Below are 18,779 nucleotides of genomic sequence, written 5' to 3' on the forward strand. Positions count from 1 at the left end.
GAGAAAGAGAATGAAAGAAGGGATAGAACTTCTCTTTGATCTCTTTGGGATGATGACAACTGATGGCCAGAAGATAGATGTACTCAAATCTGCTGTTCTGTTCTCTTCTGTTCTCTCTGTCAAGAAGAATGATCTTTGGGCTAGGAAAAACAAAATTAAAACTAAAGGTAATTGAGATAATTAGAGAGGACTCAGCTGTTATTGATAAGTTCAAGTCACCTTTCTCATATGAACTACATATTTGAAACAATAAATTGGCAGGTGTGATTGCTCTGAGCTACTGTTAGTAATATGAGAAAATATGGAAAGTGCAAGAGGGAGTGTAGGATCAGAGAATGGCAAATATATGTTTTTAGTGAAGAAAATAGTTGATCATAAGCCAAACCATTGGTCTGATCATAACAACCCACACTCAATAAACCTGCCTCTAAGACCAAATACAAAATCATTCAAAACCCTTCATCACTTATCCTCTCCTACATTTCCAGTCTTCTCATACTTTACTCCCTAATATATACACTTTGATTCAGTAACACTGGCCTCCTGGCTGTTTCATTAACAAGATACCCTACCTCTCTGCTTCCACATTTTCTCTGATTGTCCCCCCTACCTGGAACATTTTCACTCCTTCACTCTGACTGCTGACTTCCCTGGCTTCTTCTAAATCCCAAATAAAATCCCTTCTTTTACTTGAAGCTTTCCCCAACCCTTCTTAATTCTAATATCTTCTCTCTCCTAGTCTCTGTTTAACCTGCCAATAGCTTGCTTTGTATATGTTTCCTTGTACTCTCCCCTGCTAGATTGTAAGTTCTTTGAATACAGAGATTGTCTTTTGCCTCTTTTTGTGACTCCAGTGCATATGTAGGCACTTAGTAAATATTTTTTGCACAAGGTAGAAGTAATGATATTGCCCCATACCACATAATTAATTAACATTATTTGGTTCTGGTAAATCGGTTCTGAAATCAACTCATCTACATGTGTAGTCAACATCTCTCCATCTTGTGCCCTCTGTTTGGTCTCTATGGGGTAATGACTACTGATGGCCAGAAGATAGAGGTACTCAATTCTTATTTTGTTTCTGTTCTCTGTGCTAAAGAGAATGATCTTTGGGCTAGGAAAGCCAAATTAAAACTAAAGGTTTTAAGCATATTGTGAGATATCTTACTAAATTCCTATTTAAATCCATTGCAATATCTACATAATTTTCCTATTCAAGTAAGCCTGTAAAGAAACAATGTTGTATTAGTGTACTTTAACCATTTTTAGTTTATATTAGTCATCCCTCCTTCCAAGTACTCCCAAATTATTCCTTCAATAATTTGTTTTAGCATTTTTCCAAGAATTAAGGTCAAGTTCATTAGTCTATAGTGTGAGCTCTCACCTTTTAACTCTTTTTGTGTATCAAGGCTGGAAGAGGTCCATGTGAAATCCTATAGAACTTTGCCTGTTTGCCAACATTCTTCAAAGCTGACCAGCAATGGTTGAATAATCGTATCTGTTATCCATATTCTGTATCCTGCTCAGGTTGCTGAGCATTTCTGGAGAAAGTCCTGAAACTATATGGAGTGAATATGTTAGAACCAAAAGAATGAATGCGAGCAGCCTTGAGTGAAGTATAATTGAGACTTGATAACTTTCCAGTTTTGGAGGAAGACAATAAAAAAAGACATCTTCATTTTGAATTATTACAGCAGCCAAAGCTAACTAGACTCCTATCTATATTCCCCAACACTATCCTCTATTCACAGCAAAATGATGTAGTTGTCATCCACATATATGCTTTACACATTCCCTGGATGACTTTGAATGCATGATTATCCCTCCCCTCCATCTATTCAAATCTTGTCCTTTATCATGCCCATATCACATCTTATATGGGCAATTGTAATAACCTCATTGGTAATGCCAATTTTTATTTTTCCTCTCTCCAAAACCATACTTCAGACAGTCAACAACAACAACAACAACAACAACAACAACAACAACAACAAATCCCAAGTTAATTTGATCACCTCATTCACCCATTAAAAATACTACAGCCTCTTCCCATTAACTTAACATTCAAGGACAACAAAATAACAAAAAACACTATTATTTAAGGACCTCCATCATCTGGCTCTAATATTCCTTTTTGAACGTATTTCATGCTACTTTTTATACTCAACATTCCACAGACCATGTCATGCATTTGTAAAGGCTGTTCTCCATTCTAGGAAATGAACCTATGATTTCTGTTTTTCAGATTCTTTATCTTCATTCAAATATCAGCTTACACATCACCTTGTTTTTGAAAATTTCCCTAATCTACCCTCTATGCTTCTTAATTCTCTCTCTCTCCTCAAGTGACTGTGTATTTATCTGTCTTTGAGTTTTATCCCTTCAGTACAATGTAAGCACTTGGACTTGAACTCTTTTAGTTTTGTCTTTGTAACCTCATTGCTTTGCTCATAAATGCTTATTTAATGAAAGAACAAATTTTCTATAAAAGCAGTTTCAAATCTTCTCTCATCTTCATTTATATTACATCTCTTTTCTTTTTCTTTGATTAAGAAAAGTCCCACCTTCAGTTGAAACAAATGTTTTCATGTTGAATTCTTGTTCATATCATCTTTTACTTTTCTTGGATCTTTTCTTCAATAATTATGATCCTTTTCTCTTTCCTCAACCTAACTCTTGGCTTTATTCCTAAATGTATGTTTGAATCTCTTCTAACCTCAAAAAACTTTCCTAGTGGGGCAGTTAGGTGGCACAGTGGATAGAGCACCAGCCCTGGATTCAGGAATATCTGAGTTCAAACACAGCCTCAGACACATAACACTTACTAGCTGTGTGACCCTGGGCAAGTCACTTAACTCCATTGCCTAACCAAAAAGAAAATTTATTCTGACTCTCCTTTCTAAACTAAGCTACTGCCTCATTGTTGTGGATGAGATGTTCACAAAGGGCTAGTACCTCTGGTGAGGAGCTTGCCTAGCCCTTTTCAGGGCTACTTACCCACAACACCCACATGTCACCTAACTCTCACCTATAGCTCCAATAAACCATAACATATACAGCAGCCACACTCCAGTAAATCAGCTCAGCAGATGGGCTCAATCAGGCTGAGGATAGCTGACAGCTTTTAAACCCATTGGAGAATTAAGGGATGCCTACCCAAGCACATGATGAATGTTCCCAGTGGAATGGATCATTGAAAAGTTTGTGCTTCCTTTGAGACAGTAATTACTTTATTCTTATAAGACAAGCATTGGCCAGAAGAAAACATTCAGTAGTTTAGTGTTTTATAAACACAAGAATCAACTATTTATTCACCAAAGACTCAATAATAGTTTATCAGAAAACAGGGTTAGAATAACATCATATACAATATAAAATAAGTATCAGAGTTAGAATTTGATCCCACTTCTTCTTTAACTCTACAGCCAAAACTTTTTCTCCTACATTCCATGGTCCCCTTTGCAAATGACAGAATTGAAAGTGACAACTGCAGTTTTGTGACTACAAGGCTAATTTAATTAATCTATGCTTTTCTAGTCTGAATCAATGTTAAGGGCTTTAAAAAAACTAGATGCCTTTTTTAAGGCAAAAAGATCTTTCATTCTGAGAAACATTAGAATTTAGAGGATGTAATTTCAGAATCTATTTTCAATTTTATCATGCCAAAATTTCTATTTTCAGTTTTTTTTTTTCATGCTTGTGTTTACATCACAGTCATTTATGGAAAGAATCTTTCTCCCCACTTCCCCAATTGAACTCTCCTGTAACAAACAAATATGATTATACAACTGATCAAAAACATCCAGTAGCATGTAGAATGAGCAATCTGACAATGTAAATAATGTTTTGCCCCAAGTGTTTCTCTTGTCTTCTGTGGAGGACTTCTTAATGCACATTGTATATTCTATTATCTGTTTTCTAATGCCATCACTGATTTTTTAAAAAATCACAATTTAACTTAATTTTTATTAATCTTTTCATTTAAATAATTGTAATCACTGTGCAAGTAGATCTTTTAATTTTGCTTATTTTAATCTTCTACAATTTACAGAAATTCTCCCCTTTTTTTTTGGAATTCCACATATTCCTTATTTCTTATTGCACAATAATATTTCATTACACTAATATAATCCAGCTATTCTTCAATGGGTTGACATTTACTTTATTTCAATTTCTTTGTATTATAAAGGGTGTTGTTATGAATATTTTGTATATATTGGACTTTTAAAATCTCTCCCTTTGATTTATATGCCAAACACTGGATCACTATGTCAAAGAGTACCAGCCATGGGGAACCTGAGGCCTCAAGGCCACATGTAGCCCTCTAGGTCCTCAGCCATTGACTAAATCCAAACTTCACAGAAAAAATCCCCTAAATAAAAGCATTTGTTCTGTAGAACTTGGACTCAGTGAAAAGGCTGCACCCAAGGACTCAAAAGGCCACATGTAGCCTCGAGGTTTCAGGTTCACCACCCCTACTGCTATAGACAGTTTTGTCGCCTGTTTTGTGTGATGCCAAATTAATAAAAAGAATATTTGGATTAATTTGATACTCCATCAGTGTATTAAAGTTCTTGTCAAAGAGCAAGCGAGATGATATTTATAAAGTGTCTAGCACAGTGCCTAATACATAGTACGCACTTAAAATGCTTATTTTCTTCCCTTTCCCCATGTTCCCATAAACCCAACATTGACTATTCCCAACTTTTGTCATTTGTGCCAATTTGTATGACTGAGGTTAAACCTCAGAGTTCTTTTACTTTTTATTCCTTTTATTATTTATGATTTGGAGAAAGTTTTCTTCTGTTCACTTATGGTTTGCAATGCTTGTTTTGGAAATTGTTCATTCACATGTTTGGACCATCTCTCTTTTAGAATCTTACTTTTATTACATATAAATTCTTCCTCAAATCTTTGTGAACGATAATTCCTCTTATCTTCTCCATTTATTTTTATCATGTGATTCTTTACATTTTATACACACACACACACACATATGTATATAATCCCTCCTTTCCACCTCTTCACAACTCTTTAAGAAGGGAAGCAATATTATATCAATTATACACATGAAGTCATGCCAAATATATTTACATATTAGCAATACTGCAAAAGAAAACACACAAATGCACAAAACAAGGAAAATAAAAATGAAGAAAGTAAAAAATGCATTCTTCAATCTGAACCTAGAGTTCATCATTTATCTTTCTGGATGGAGGTCAATAGCAGTTTTCATTATGGGTCATTTGGAATTTTCTTACTTAGCTTAAGTTCATTGAAGTCTTCCCAGGCTTTTCTGAAAGCATACTGCTCCTCATTTTGATAGCACAATAGTATTACAGCAGAGTTGTATTGCCACAATTTATGGGCATCCTCTTGATTTCCAATTATTTGCCACCACAAAAAGATCTTCTAAAAATATTTTGGTACAAATAGGTCCTTTTCCCTTTTCTTTGATGACTTTGGGATATAGACACAATATTCCTGAGTCAAAGTGCATGGTGAATTTTAGAACACTTTGGATATAGTTAGTTCCAAGTAGTTCTTGGGAATGGTTGGATTAATGTGCAAATCTGCCAACAGTTCATTATTGTCCCAATTTTTCCATATCTTCTTCAGCATTTGTCATTTTCCTTTTCTGTCATAATAGCTGATATGATAGGTGGGAAGTGATATCACAGAGTTGTTTTGTTTTAAATTTCTTGAATCAGTAGTGATTTAGAGCATTTTTATGACTATTAATAGCTTTGATTTCAACTTCTGAAAACTCCCAGTTCATATCCTTTGGCCATTTATCACTTGGGGAATAGGAATTTTTTTTTTTTTTACAAATTTGGCAAGTTCCCCACATATTTGAGAAATGGGTCTTTTTTTAGTGTAACACTATAAATCCACTCCCACTTTCTCTTTTTCCTTCTAATTTTGGCTAAATTACTTTCATTTGTGAAAAAGCCTTTTTAATTTCATATAATCAAAAATTATCCATTTTACTTTCTGTATTCCTTTCTATTTACTTTTTGGTCATAATCTCTTCACATATATATTACATGTACATGTTTCAATGCTTTCCTAATTTATTTACAATAAAATTCTTAATGTCCAAATCACGTACACTTTTGATGTTATTTTGGTATAGGCTGTAATATATTGCTCTATGCATTGTGAAAAACTGCTTTCCTCTTTCCCCAGCAATTTTTGTCAAGTTGTGAGTTCTTAGCCCAAAACCTTATATCGTGGGATTTATCTAACACTAGATTAAAATAACACTTACTGCTGTGTTGTGTATACCTAATCTGTTCCACCGATCTCATTCTGTTTCTTAGCTAGTATCAGATTATTTTGATGATGACCACTTTGTAAAACAGTGTGAAATCTGATACGTTAGGACACATTCCCTCGTATTTTTTTCATTGATTCTCTTGATATTTTTGATCTTTTGTTCTTCTATATGAATTTTGTTATTATTTTCCCCAGATCTATAAAATAATTATTAGAAGTTTGATTGTTATGACATTGAATAAGTAAATTAATTTAGGTTGAATTTTCATTTATATTATATTGGATCTGCCTATTCATGAGCAATTAATATTTCTCAAATTGTTTAGGTATGTATTTATTTGTGTGAAAAAATGCTTTATATTCATATAGTTCTTAGGTTTGCCTTGGCAGGCAGACTCCCAAGTATTTCTTTATTGTTTACACTTATTTTAAGTGGAATTTCTCCTTCTATATTTTCCTGCTGAGTTTTGTTGATAATACATTAAAATGACAGGGGCCAGAGCCAAGATGATGGAGTAAGGCAGGGACTCACTTAAGTTTTCCCCCAACCCCTCCAAATACCTTTAAAAGTGACTGAATACATTTTGGTGTGTCAGGACCCCCAAAAACACAGAGTGAAACAAATTTCCAGCCCATGATGACCTGGAAGGTCAATAGGAAAGGTCTGTTGCGCCAGGCTGAGACAGGAGCACAGCAAAGCTGAAGCAGGCCTTGGGGGACTGAATTACTGGCAGTAATTTCCAGACTTCTCAGCCCTGCTGATAAAAAAGACAATGTAGGTTAGTAGTAGGGATCTGTCAGACCTAAGTGAGTGAGGAGCACAGACAGCACAGCCACAGCACCAGCAAACCAAGAGCAGGTCATGGGAGTGACTGAATTGGTAAGTGGCAGTGGCAATGGCAGCAGATGCTTCTGGATTTCTCAGCCCCCAGACTGTAAGGGAATCAAACAACTGGTTAGAAGGAGATTAAAAGCATCTGTTTGCTAGCAATAAGGCAGGACTCTGTTGCTTTGCCCATATTTGGATCTCGGTCACAGTCCTGGGAGACAAGGAAGCAAGAACCACAGCTTGTGGCAGCAGTGGAGAAGAGACCCCCCTCACAGTTCTAGAGCAAAAAAGAGTGCTTGTGGTCTCTCACAAACCAGAGAACAGGCCAAGAGAGGAGTAATCATCTTTCCTTAGGTCACATCACCTTGGAAGAACAAACAATTTTTAAGTCCTTAAAAGTATCTCTGAAAATAGTTGCACAAAACCCCTGAAGCTTGGGACTGTCTGCTCTCCACACTGGAAGCAGAGTACTACTTTTAAAAGAGGTAAAAAGTCAAGCAATTAGCTGGGAAAAGAGAAAACATTGGAAAAAAACTGACTATAGAAACTTACTTTGGTGACAAGGAAGATCAAAACATACGTGCAGGAGAAGCTAACAAAGTCAAAGCTCCTCCATCCAAAGTCTTGAGGAAAAATACACAACAGTCTCAGGTCATGAAAGAGCTCAAAAAGGATTTTGAAAATCAAGTAACAGAAGTAGAGGAAAAATTGGGAAGAGAAATGAGGTGCAAGAAAATCATGGAAAACAAGTCAATAGCTTGGTAAAGGAGACTCAAAAACTCCTGAAGAAAATAACATCTTAAAAAAGATTATGCCAAATGGCAAAAAAGATTCGAAAAGCCAATGAGGAGAAAAATGCCTTAAAGAGCTGAATTGTCAAAATAGAAAATGAGGTCCAAAAGCTCATTGAAAAAAAGATAATTCCTCAAAAATTAGAATGGAGCAAATGGAAGCTAATGACTTTGTGAAAAATCTAGAAATTATTTTTTAAAAAAGCCAAAATAAGAAAAATAGAAGTAAATGTGAAATACCTCATTGGAAAAAAAAAGAAAAAAACTGTCCTGGAAAATAGATGCAGGAGAGATAATTTAAAAATTGTCAGACTACCTGAAAGCAATGATAAAAAGAAAAAAGAGCCTAGACATCATCTTTCAAGAAATTATCAAGTAAAAGTGCCTGGATATTCTAGAACCAGGGGGTAAAATAGAAATGGAAAGAATCCACTGATCACTTCCTGAAAGAGATTCCCAAAAGAAAACTCTCAGGAATATTATAGCCAAATTCCAGAGTTCCCAGATCAACAAATATTGCAAGCAGCCAGAAAGAAACAATTCAAGTATGGTGGAACTACAATCAGGAAAACACAAGATTTAGCAGCTTCTACATTAAAAGATCGGGAGACTCAGAAAATGATATTTTGGAGGTCAAAAGAGCTAGGATTACAACCAAGAATCACTTACCCAGCAAAACTGAGTACAATCCTTCAGAGGAAAAATTAACATTCAATGAAATAGAGGATTTTCATGCATTCTTGAGAAAAGAGCATAGTTAATTAGAAAACTTGACTTTCTAATACAAGACTCAAGAGAAGCATGAATAGGCAAACAGGAAAGAAAAATCATAAGAGACTTATTAAAGTTAAATTGTTTGTATTCCTACATGGAAAGATGATATTTGCAACTCATAAGACCTTTCTAACTATTAGGGTAGTTAGAGGTATACACACACACACACAAAGACACACACACATACACACACACAAAGGGCACAGGTGTGAGTTAAATATGAAGGAATGATATCTAAAAAATACAATTGATAGAAGAATGTGCTGTGGAAAAGAGAAAGGGAGAGGTAGAATGGGGTAAATTATTTCATGTAAGAGGCAAGAAAAAACTTTTATAGTGGAGGAAAAAAGGGAGAAGGTAAGAGGGACTGAGTGAACCTCACTTTCATTAGAATTGGCTCAAAGAGGGAATAACACACAATTGTGTATAGAAATCTATCTTACACTACAGGAAATTAGGGAGGAGGGGGATGAGAGAAGGGAGGGGATAGAAGGGAGGGCAGATTGGAGGAGGAGGTAGTAAGAAGTAAAACACTTTTGAGGAGGGACAGGGTGAAAGGAGAGAGAGAGAAGAATAAATAGGGGGATAGGATGGAATGAAATATAGTTAGTCTTTCACAACATGACTATTATGGAAGTGTTTTTCATGACTGTACGTGTATAACCTATATCAAATTGATTGCCTTCTCAATGAGGAGGGTGGAAAGGGAGGAAGAGAGAATTTGGAACTCAAAAGTTTTTATAATGAATGTTAAAATTGTTTTTATATGTAACTGGGGAAAATAAAATACTAAATAATTTTTTTTGAATATAAAAATGATTTATGTTGGGTCATGTCCTGAAATTGTGCTAACATTCTTAAGGGTTTCAGCTAGCTTTTTTTTCTTTTTAATTTTCTAAAAAACTAATTAATTAATTAATTAATTTATATTTTTCAACGTACACTTCCACAATATTTTGAGTTCCAAATTTTCTCCCTTGCTCTAGCCTTCCCCCACCCCAAGGTGGCATGCATTCTAAATACCCCTTCTTCCAATCTGCCCTCCCTTCTATTGTCCCCTCTTCTCTTATCTCCTTTCCCTTCTAGTTTTCTGTAGGGCAGGATAGATTTCTTATCATTTTGCCTATATATCTTACTTCCCAGTTACATGTAAAAATAATTTTTAACATTCATTTTTATGGCTTTGTGTTCCAAATTCTATCATTTGCTCCCTTCCCACTCTAATTTGATACAGGTTATACATGTGTACTCAAGCAAAACACTTCCATAATATTCATGTTCTGAAAACTATATTTCCCTCCATCCTATCCCACCTTCCATTTATTCTATTCTTTCCTTTGACCCTGTTCCTCCTCAAAAGTGTTTGCTTCTGATTACTCCCTTAACCAATCTGCCCTTCCTTCTATCAGCCCCCCTCTTATCACCTTTGCCCCTATTTTACTATAGGGTAAGATAGGTTGCCATACCCAATTTAGTGTGTATGTTATTCCCTCCTTAAGTCAAATCCAATGAGAGTAAGGTTCACTTATTTCCTCTCACCTCCCTCCTTTTCATCTACACTGCAAAAGCTTTTTCTTCACTCTTGTATGTGAGATAATTTACCCCATTTTACCTCTCCCTTTCTCCTTCTCCCAGTGCAATCCTCTCTTACCTCTTAATTTTGTTTTTTAAATATCATCCTTTTATATTCAACTCAGCCTTTTTCTTCTCTCTGTCTCTCTCTGTCTCTCTGTTTCTCTTTGTCTCTTTCTCTGTCTGTACATATATAAATATGTATATATAAATACACATATATATACATATATGTGTGTATATATATATATAAATGCGCATATATCTATACATATATAGTGTGTATATATCTATACATATGTGTGTGTATGTGTGTGTGTGTGTGTGTGTGTGTGTATATATATATATATGTATGTATATATTTTTCCCCCCTCCAACTACTGCAGTACTGAGGAGGGTCTCATAAGTTACAAATACCATCTTTCCATGTAGAAACATAAACAGTTCAACTTTAAGAAGTCCCTTATGATTTATCTTTCCTGTTCACCTTTTAATGCTTCTGTTGAGTCTTGTATTTAAAAATTCAAATTTTCTATTCAGTTCTGTTCTTTTCATCAAGAATGGTTGAATGTCCTCTATTTTATTGAATTTCCATTTTCCCCCTGAAGGATTATACTTAGTTTTGTTGGGTAGGTAATTGTTGGTTTTAATCCTTGCTCCTTTGACCTGTAGAATATCATACTTCAAGCCCTCCGATCCCTTAATGTAGAAGCTGCTAAATCTTGTGTTATCCTGATTGTGTTTCCATAATACTTGAATTGTTTCTTACTGACTGCTTGCAATATTTTCTCCTTGACTTGGGAACTCTGGAATTTGGCTATTTCTGAAAGTTTTCCTTTTAGGATAGCTTACAGGTGGTGATCAGTGGATTCTTTCAGTCTCTATTTTACCCTCTGGTTCTAGAATGTCAGGGAAGTTTCCCTTGATAATTTCTTGAAATATGATAACTGGGCTCTTTTTTTTTTTGATCATGGCTTTTAGGTAGTCCAATAATTTTTAAATTATCTTTCTTAGATCTATTTTCTAGCTCAGTTTTCTTTTTCTGAGTTCCATAGCTCTTTCTTTGGATGTGGACAGCATTTTCCATCCTGAGGCCTCTGGAGATGTTCTTAGGTCCTTGTAATGCTGAGAAGGGTTCAGTTTAACAATATTAGTCATCGCATAACATGGTTGTTATTGTGTACAAAGTCCTCTTGCTTCTGCTCACTTCACTCAGCATCAGACCATATAAGTCTTTCCAGTTTTTTCTGAAGTCAGCCTGTTCATCATTTCTTATAGCACAATAGTATTCCATTACATTCATATACCACAACTTGCTCAGCCATTCCCCAAGTGATGGGCATCCTCTCAATTTCTGATTCTTTGCCACCACAAAGAGTAGCTCAGTTGTTTTTCCAATGAGCTATTTCACATTGTCTTCCATTTTTTCATTCTTTTGGTTTGGTTTATAATTTCTTAATTTCTCAAAAATCATTAGCTTCCATTTGCTCCATTCAATTTTTTTTTTTGATGAGGCAATCAGGGTTAAGTGACTTGCCCAGGGCCACACAGCTAGTGAGTCTGAGGACAGATTTGAACTCAGGTCCTCCTGACTCCAGAGCCAGTGTCCTATCCACTGCACCATCTAGCTGCCCCTCATTCTAATTTTTAAGGAATCATTTTCTTCAGTGGCTTTTGGACCTCCCTTTACATTTGGCTAATTCTGTTTTTTAAGGCAATCTTCTCATTGGCTTTTTGGACCTATTTTGCATTTGGGTTAGTCTATTTTTAAGGTGTTATTTTCTTCAGTATTTTTTTGGGTCTCCTTTAGCAAGCTGTTGTCTCATTTTTCATGATTTTTTTGTATCACTCTTATTTCTCTTCCCATTTTTCCCTCCACTCCTCTTACTTAATTTTCAAAATCCTTTTTGAGCTCTTCCTTGGCCTGAGACCAAGTCATATTTTTCTTAGATACCTTGGATATACAAACTTTGGCTTTGTTGTTTTCTGGTTGTATGTTTTGATCTTTCTCACCAAAGTAAAATTCTATAGTCTGAGGGGTTTTTTTGTCTCTGTTTACTTATGTTCCCAGCCAATTATTTAACTTTTTAATTCTTTGTTAAATTAAGGCTCTAATTGCAGTGTGGATGGTGCACTCTTTTTGTGCAATTGTTGACAGAGATACTTCTAGGAACCTGTAAATTATCAGTTCTTCCAAGGTGGTATGATCAAAGAAGAGGTGTTTACTCCTCTATCAGCCTGTGCTCTGGTCTGTGAGAGACTACAAGAACTGTTTTCTGCCCTGGAACTGTGAGGAGGATTCTCTCTCTACCCCCATCACAAGTACTGCCATGCCAACTCTCTTCCTTGTCTCAGGACTGCCACATATGACTGTTACCCAAATCCAACCACTGGCAAAGCAAGAGAATCCTGCCTCAGCATCAACAAGGAAATCCCTGAAATCCCCGTCTGATCAGCCACTCCACCCCCCACTGTCTATGGGCAGAGAGTTCCAGAAGCAACTACTGTGGCATGCTGTTCTGGGGCTATGCTATGACTGGGGCTGGACCGAACTCCTGTCTCACCTAGGTCTGACAGACATTTCCCACTGACCTTTGATATTTGTGGGCTGAGAAGTCTGGAAACTCATCAAAGCTTCCCATAACTCAGTCACCTAAGGCTTCCTCTGGGTTTCCTCTTTCCCTGTCTTTGCCTGTGCACCCACACTGAACTGTGCTCCTATCCCAGTCAAATGCAACAGACCTCTCCTGTCTACCATACAAATTGTCTTGGGCTGAAATTTATTTCACTCTATCTTTGTGTGGGTTCTGTTGCTCTAGAATTTGTTTAGAGTCACTTTTACAGGTATTTGGAGGGGTTTGGGTGAGATCTAAAGCAAGTCACTGCTTTTACTCTGCCATCTTGGCTCCATATGCTCAGCTAGTTTTCTTTTTTTTTAAGTTGGTTCTCTATTTTTTTTAAAGTATGCTATCATATCAATCATATCACTATAAAAAATGGTTTTCTTGCTTCTCGACGTCTCACTGAGTCATTAGCTTCCACTTGCCTAATATAGTTTTAAAAGTTTTATTTCCTTCAGTGGGCTGTTGTACTTCTACTTCCATTTGGCAAATTCTTCTTTTTAAGAAGTATTTTTATCAGTGAAGTTGTGTACCTCTTTTTCTATTTGTCCAATTCTGTTTTTTAAGATTCTACTTTCTTCAATATTTTTGGTACTTATTTTCATAATTTTCTTCCCTCATTCTCATTTCTTCACCTGATTTTTCCTCTACCACTCTTACATGTTTTTTAAATTAATTTATTTTGATTTATCAACAATCACTTCCAGAAGCTTTTGATTTTTAAATTTTTCTTCCCCTCCCTCCCTTTCTCTTTCCCCAAGATGGGGTGCCATCTGATATAGACTATACACATATACATTGCTATTAAATTTATTTTCACATTAGTGATGTTGCAAGTAAGAATTAGGACTAATAGGAGGAATCACCAGAAAGAGGGAACAAAACACAACAGAAGAAAAAAATAGCAAATAATATGTTTCAATCTGCATTCAAACTCATAGTTCTTTCTCTGTATGTGGATAGCATTTTCCATCATGAGGCCTTTGGAGATGTCTTAGGTTCTTGTATTACAGAGAAGGGTTAAGTCTATCAATATTAGTCATCTCACAAAGTGGCTGTTACTGTGTACAACGTTCTTCTGCTTCTGCTCACTTCACTCAGCATCAGACCATACAAGTCTTTCCAGGTTTTTCTGAAGTCTGCCTGTTCATCATTTCTTATAGCACAATAACGTTCCATTCCATTCATATACCACAGCTTGTTCAGCCATTCCCCAATTGATGCACATCCTCTCAACACTCTTACATGGTTTTTAAAAAATGTATATCTTTTCCAGGAATTCTTAGTGTGCTTTTGTCCAATTCACTTTTTTTTCCTTTGAGGCTTTTTTGTAGTTTTTTTTAAATCAATGTCCTCATCTACATTTGTGTTTTGATCTTTCTTGTGACCACAGTAGCTTATTGTTGTTTTGCAATTTTTTTCCAGTCTAGTTTTGACTCTGAATTTTATGTTGTTGTTGGTCTCTCTTCTTGGATTTGTTGCAGGAATGGGGATGCTATCCCTAGCTTTAACCTTTTTGTCTTGCTGTTTTCTGATCTGGTTCTGGGATTTTTGAAATTTTTTGGTGCTTCCAAGGTCATATGAACCAGAGTGGTGTGAACTCCTTGGGACTGAAGTGATTCTTCTTATCAGGGCTTCTACTCCTTTTTAACTGGAAGTAGTACTTATCCTAAGGGTCTCTACTCCATCTTGACAAATATATTCCTCTAAGAACTTGAACTGTGACCCAGAAATAGGTATAAGCAATGATGCTGAAGAAGAGTTTCCTGTGTCTAATTCTAGCACAAGGATTCCCTGTAATCTCTTTCTGACCAATTGTTTTTAAAGCTTTCAAAGCTTCTGCTTCTGTCACTACCACTTAGTCCCACCATTGGTGTTGCGCCAAGATGTGCTTCAGGTGAGTCTCCTTTCTGAAGTCACAGAGATCTACTTTAAAATTGTTAAGTTGTCTTGGAGTAGAAGAATGTCTCACCATGACCTTTTGTTGGCTTTGCTGCTCCAGAATTCAATTATTTTAAAGGTGTTTGGAGGGGAATGTGGGAGAACTTGGTTGTGCTGCTGCCTTTATTCCACCATTTTGGTCCTACCTCCTATACTAATATATGCATAAATTCACAGCCCCCACAAGACTGCATAAGAGTGCTGTAATCTACAAGTCCTCTGTTGACTATTCATACTAGTTTACTAATTTGAAGGATGTTAGGCAAATTATCACTGTTGTTTTCATTTCATTTCTCTTGTTTTAGTGATTTGGATCATTTTTACATAGGGTTGTTGAGTTTTCAATTTTTCATTTGAAAATTGTTTCTCCACATCCTTTGATTATATATTACCCCAAGCAATTCTAATTATTAGCAAAAAATCAATTAAACTTAGCTAGACAACCACAAACCTAGTGAGGAAAACAAACAAAATTCAAAATGATATTAATTACATTTGAAAATGTAATTGCACCCAGATTTGGCAAGAGTCTTGAGAAAAAAAAAACAAAAACAAAAACTAGTAAAAATCCAGATGCATTATTTATACAATAAGGAAAATAAAAGTCACATACTAGAACAAACATAAAAGCAATCAAAAATAGCCAAAGAAATGTGATTCATTGAATGAATGAATGAAATGTTTCATTCACCTCAAAGTTTTGCAGTCAAAGTGGATTGTAAGAAGACCCACTTTCTGAGTTCTTGTTTTATAAAACCCACAAGATATGTTTTGTTAGTAGAAAACACCTAGAAAAAATGTGAAACCATCAAATTTTACACAAGTCTGCTCAAAAGACATGTTTAGCCCATGGCAACTTTTATATTATCTATTATTCATTTCTTGATTCTGATACTTGACTGGCACTAACGTGGTGTTCTCATGATTTCCCAAATTGCCTTTTGTTTTTACTGGAATTCAATTGCTTATAATTGGAAGTTGTTTTCCTTTCACTCTTTCTAAAAATTCATAACACCCTAAGCATGCTGGGAAATAATAGCATTTGTTTGAAATTCAGAAGAAAGAAAAAATCATTTAATTGTTTGAATTGCATATTAACCAAATCACCAGAATTAACATATCTAAAATAAACAAGTCTAACTGTAAAAGTCTAAAATGTAAAATAAATAACATATAATGCATGTCTTTATTTTTAAGATTCTTTTGTGTATGTTGTAGAAGTCTAATGATTTATTGAGATTACACAACCAGAATTGCTCTGTAATACCTAATAGTAAATCAAGAAAGAATAAATGTGTTTTTGGCTAAGAAATAGAGTGGTAGATCAGTGGAATAGGTTAGGTATGCAAGACACAGTAATCAATGACAATAGTAATTTACTATTTGATGAACTCAAAGACCCCAGCTTTTGGGATAAGAACTCACTATTTGACAAAAACTGATGGGAAAACTGGAAAAGATATGACAGAAAGTAAGCATAGACCAAAATCCCACACCATATATGAAAATAAATTCAAAATGAGTTCATGATTTAGATATAAAGGCTGTTATGATAAGCAAACTGGGAGAGCAAAGAATAGTTCACCTATCCGATTTATGGAGAAAAGAAGAATTCATGATCAAAGAGGAGATAGAGAACATTATGAAATGCAAAATGGATGATTTTGATTACATTAAATTGAAATGTTTTTGCACAAACAAAGCCAATACAACTAAGATTAGAAGGGAAGTAGAAAACTTGGAAAGACTTTTTACAACAAATGTCTCTGATAAGTGCCTCATTTCTAAAATATATATAGAATTAAGTCAAATTTATAAGAATACAAGTCATTTCCCAATTGATAAATTGTCAAATGATATGAGCAGGCAGTTCTCAGATGAAGAAATTAAAGCAATCCGTAGTCATATGAAAAAAAATACTCTAAATCACTATTGATTAGGGAATTGCAAATCAAAACAACTCTGAGGTACCATGTCACACCTATCAAATTGGCCATAATGATAAAACAGGAAAATGATAAATGTTGGAGGAGATGTTGGAAAATTGGAATACTAATACATTGTTGGAGTTGTGAAATGATCTAACCATACTATTGTGGTATAAGAAATGATGAGCATGCAGACTTCAGAAAAACCTGGAAAGACTTGTATGGACTGATGCTGAGTGAAGTGAGCAGAACCAGGTGAATGTTGTACACAGTGACAGCCACTTTGTGCAATGATTAACTTTGATAAGCTTAGCCCTTCTCAGAAATGTAAGAATCTAAGACATCTCCAAAAGTTTCGTGATGGAAAATGCTATCCACATCCAAAGAAAGAACTATGAAGTTTGAATGCAGATCGAAGCATACTATCTGTTCTTTTTTTCTTTTGTTTTGTTTCCTCTTTCTTGTGGTTCCTTCTATTGGTTCTAATTCTTCCTTACAACATGACTAATGTGAAAATATGTTTAATAGATGTACATGTAGAGCCTATATCAGATTGCATGCCATCTTGGGGAGAGAGGTGAGAAGCGAGGGGAAGAAAAATTTAAAACTCAAAAGCTTATGGAAATTACTATTGATAAATGAAAATAAATTGACAAATAAAATAAATAAAAAGAAAAAAAATAAAGTCAAGCAACCCAGGACCAGAAAAAAAGAGAACAAATTTGTAAATTGATGCTTATTAATTTCCATGTAAAAGTTTGATTCTTGAGATTACATTCTGATATTCATTTGTTAGCCACATGTTCATATTCCTAATAACTCTCATTTACTCTTGCATATTATACTTTTATCTTTAAAAAAGTTTGGTTTTTTTTCACAGTGAACTACTGATGAAGAATGCTAAATTTCCATACCTTATCTATTTAACTATCTACCGTGATTAAAACAAAAACAAAAGTAAATGCATATTCTGGTAACCAATGTTTAACAATGATTTTTGTTATTTATCTAGGGTTTTCCTTTAAGGAAAGGCACATGGCAATTTACTAAGGCTTTAATAGAAAGTTTTCAAGCTCTGTTTGATCTACTAGAATTTACACTCTTCTAGAATTGATTTTGAAAACCCAATATCTTTATTTAATTTTGAGACATTAGAGGACAACTTTAGTAGAATTTTTTGCCCCTTTTAGTTTATGTTGCAGCATATAGTAAAGCATAAAATATTAATATGTTGAGCTACTTTATTTATTTGGTATATTGTTTGTTATTTTATTTAATTTGCCACTCCTTGGGAACTTTTAGTTCCCATTTCTCATTTTGTTTCCTGAATCTGTCATCCAATATGGTAGCTGTTCTAAGCTTTGTATCATGTGGGACTTTGAAAAACATACTATGCGTATGCCTTTAATAAAGTCACTGATAAGAATGTCAAATATCTCAAAGTCAAACAGAGATTGCAGGGACTCAAATGAAGTTAAGTACCCTAGAGATCTGTGGACTGTCTTGCTATGTTGACATATGACTGTTGAAGACTACTTTCCGAATATGGCCATGAACTTATCCTTAATCCATCTAATTGGACTATAATCTAGCACATTTTTCACTGTCTTTTTTGAAGAATAATATGAGACATTTTATCAGATTTTTGCTAAAATTTGGATAAACTATGTGTACAACATTCACCTGATCTATCAGTTTGGTAGTCATTTCAGATAGAAAGAAATGGGGAAGAAGCTCTATCTATATGAGAATAGCCCAAATATTTTAAGAGCAGGTTAATTATGTGTGTGTATGTATGTGCATATCCTATTTACATATATATATATATATATATATATATATATATATATACATATATATTTGACACACATATATTTTGAAAATGCTTGTTTATCACTGATCTCTGAGTAAGATAATATTTGAGTCACAAAGTTAAACCAATCAAAATTGTAAATGGCTTAACCTGAAGATGAAAAGGAACATTTGGGAGTATTTAATAACTACTAGGCTTACAATGTTATGTAAAGAAAATGAACAAGCAAAA

This window comes from Phascolarctos cinereus, unplaced genomic scaffold, assembly GCF_003287225.1.
Source record: "Phascolarctos cinereus isolate Bilbo 61053 unplaced genomic scaffold, phaCin_HiC Scaffold_5;HRSCAF=322, whole genome shotgun sequence".
Classification (NCBI taxonomy): Eukaryota; Metazoa; Chordata; class Mammalia; order Diprotodontia; family Phascolarctidae; genus Phascolarctos; species Phascolarctos cinereus.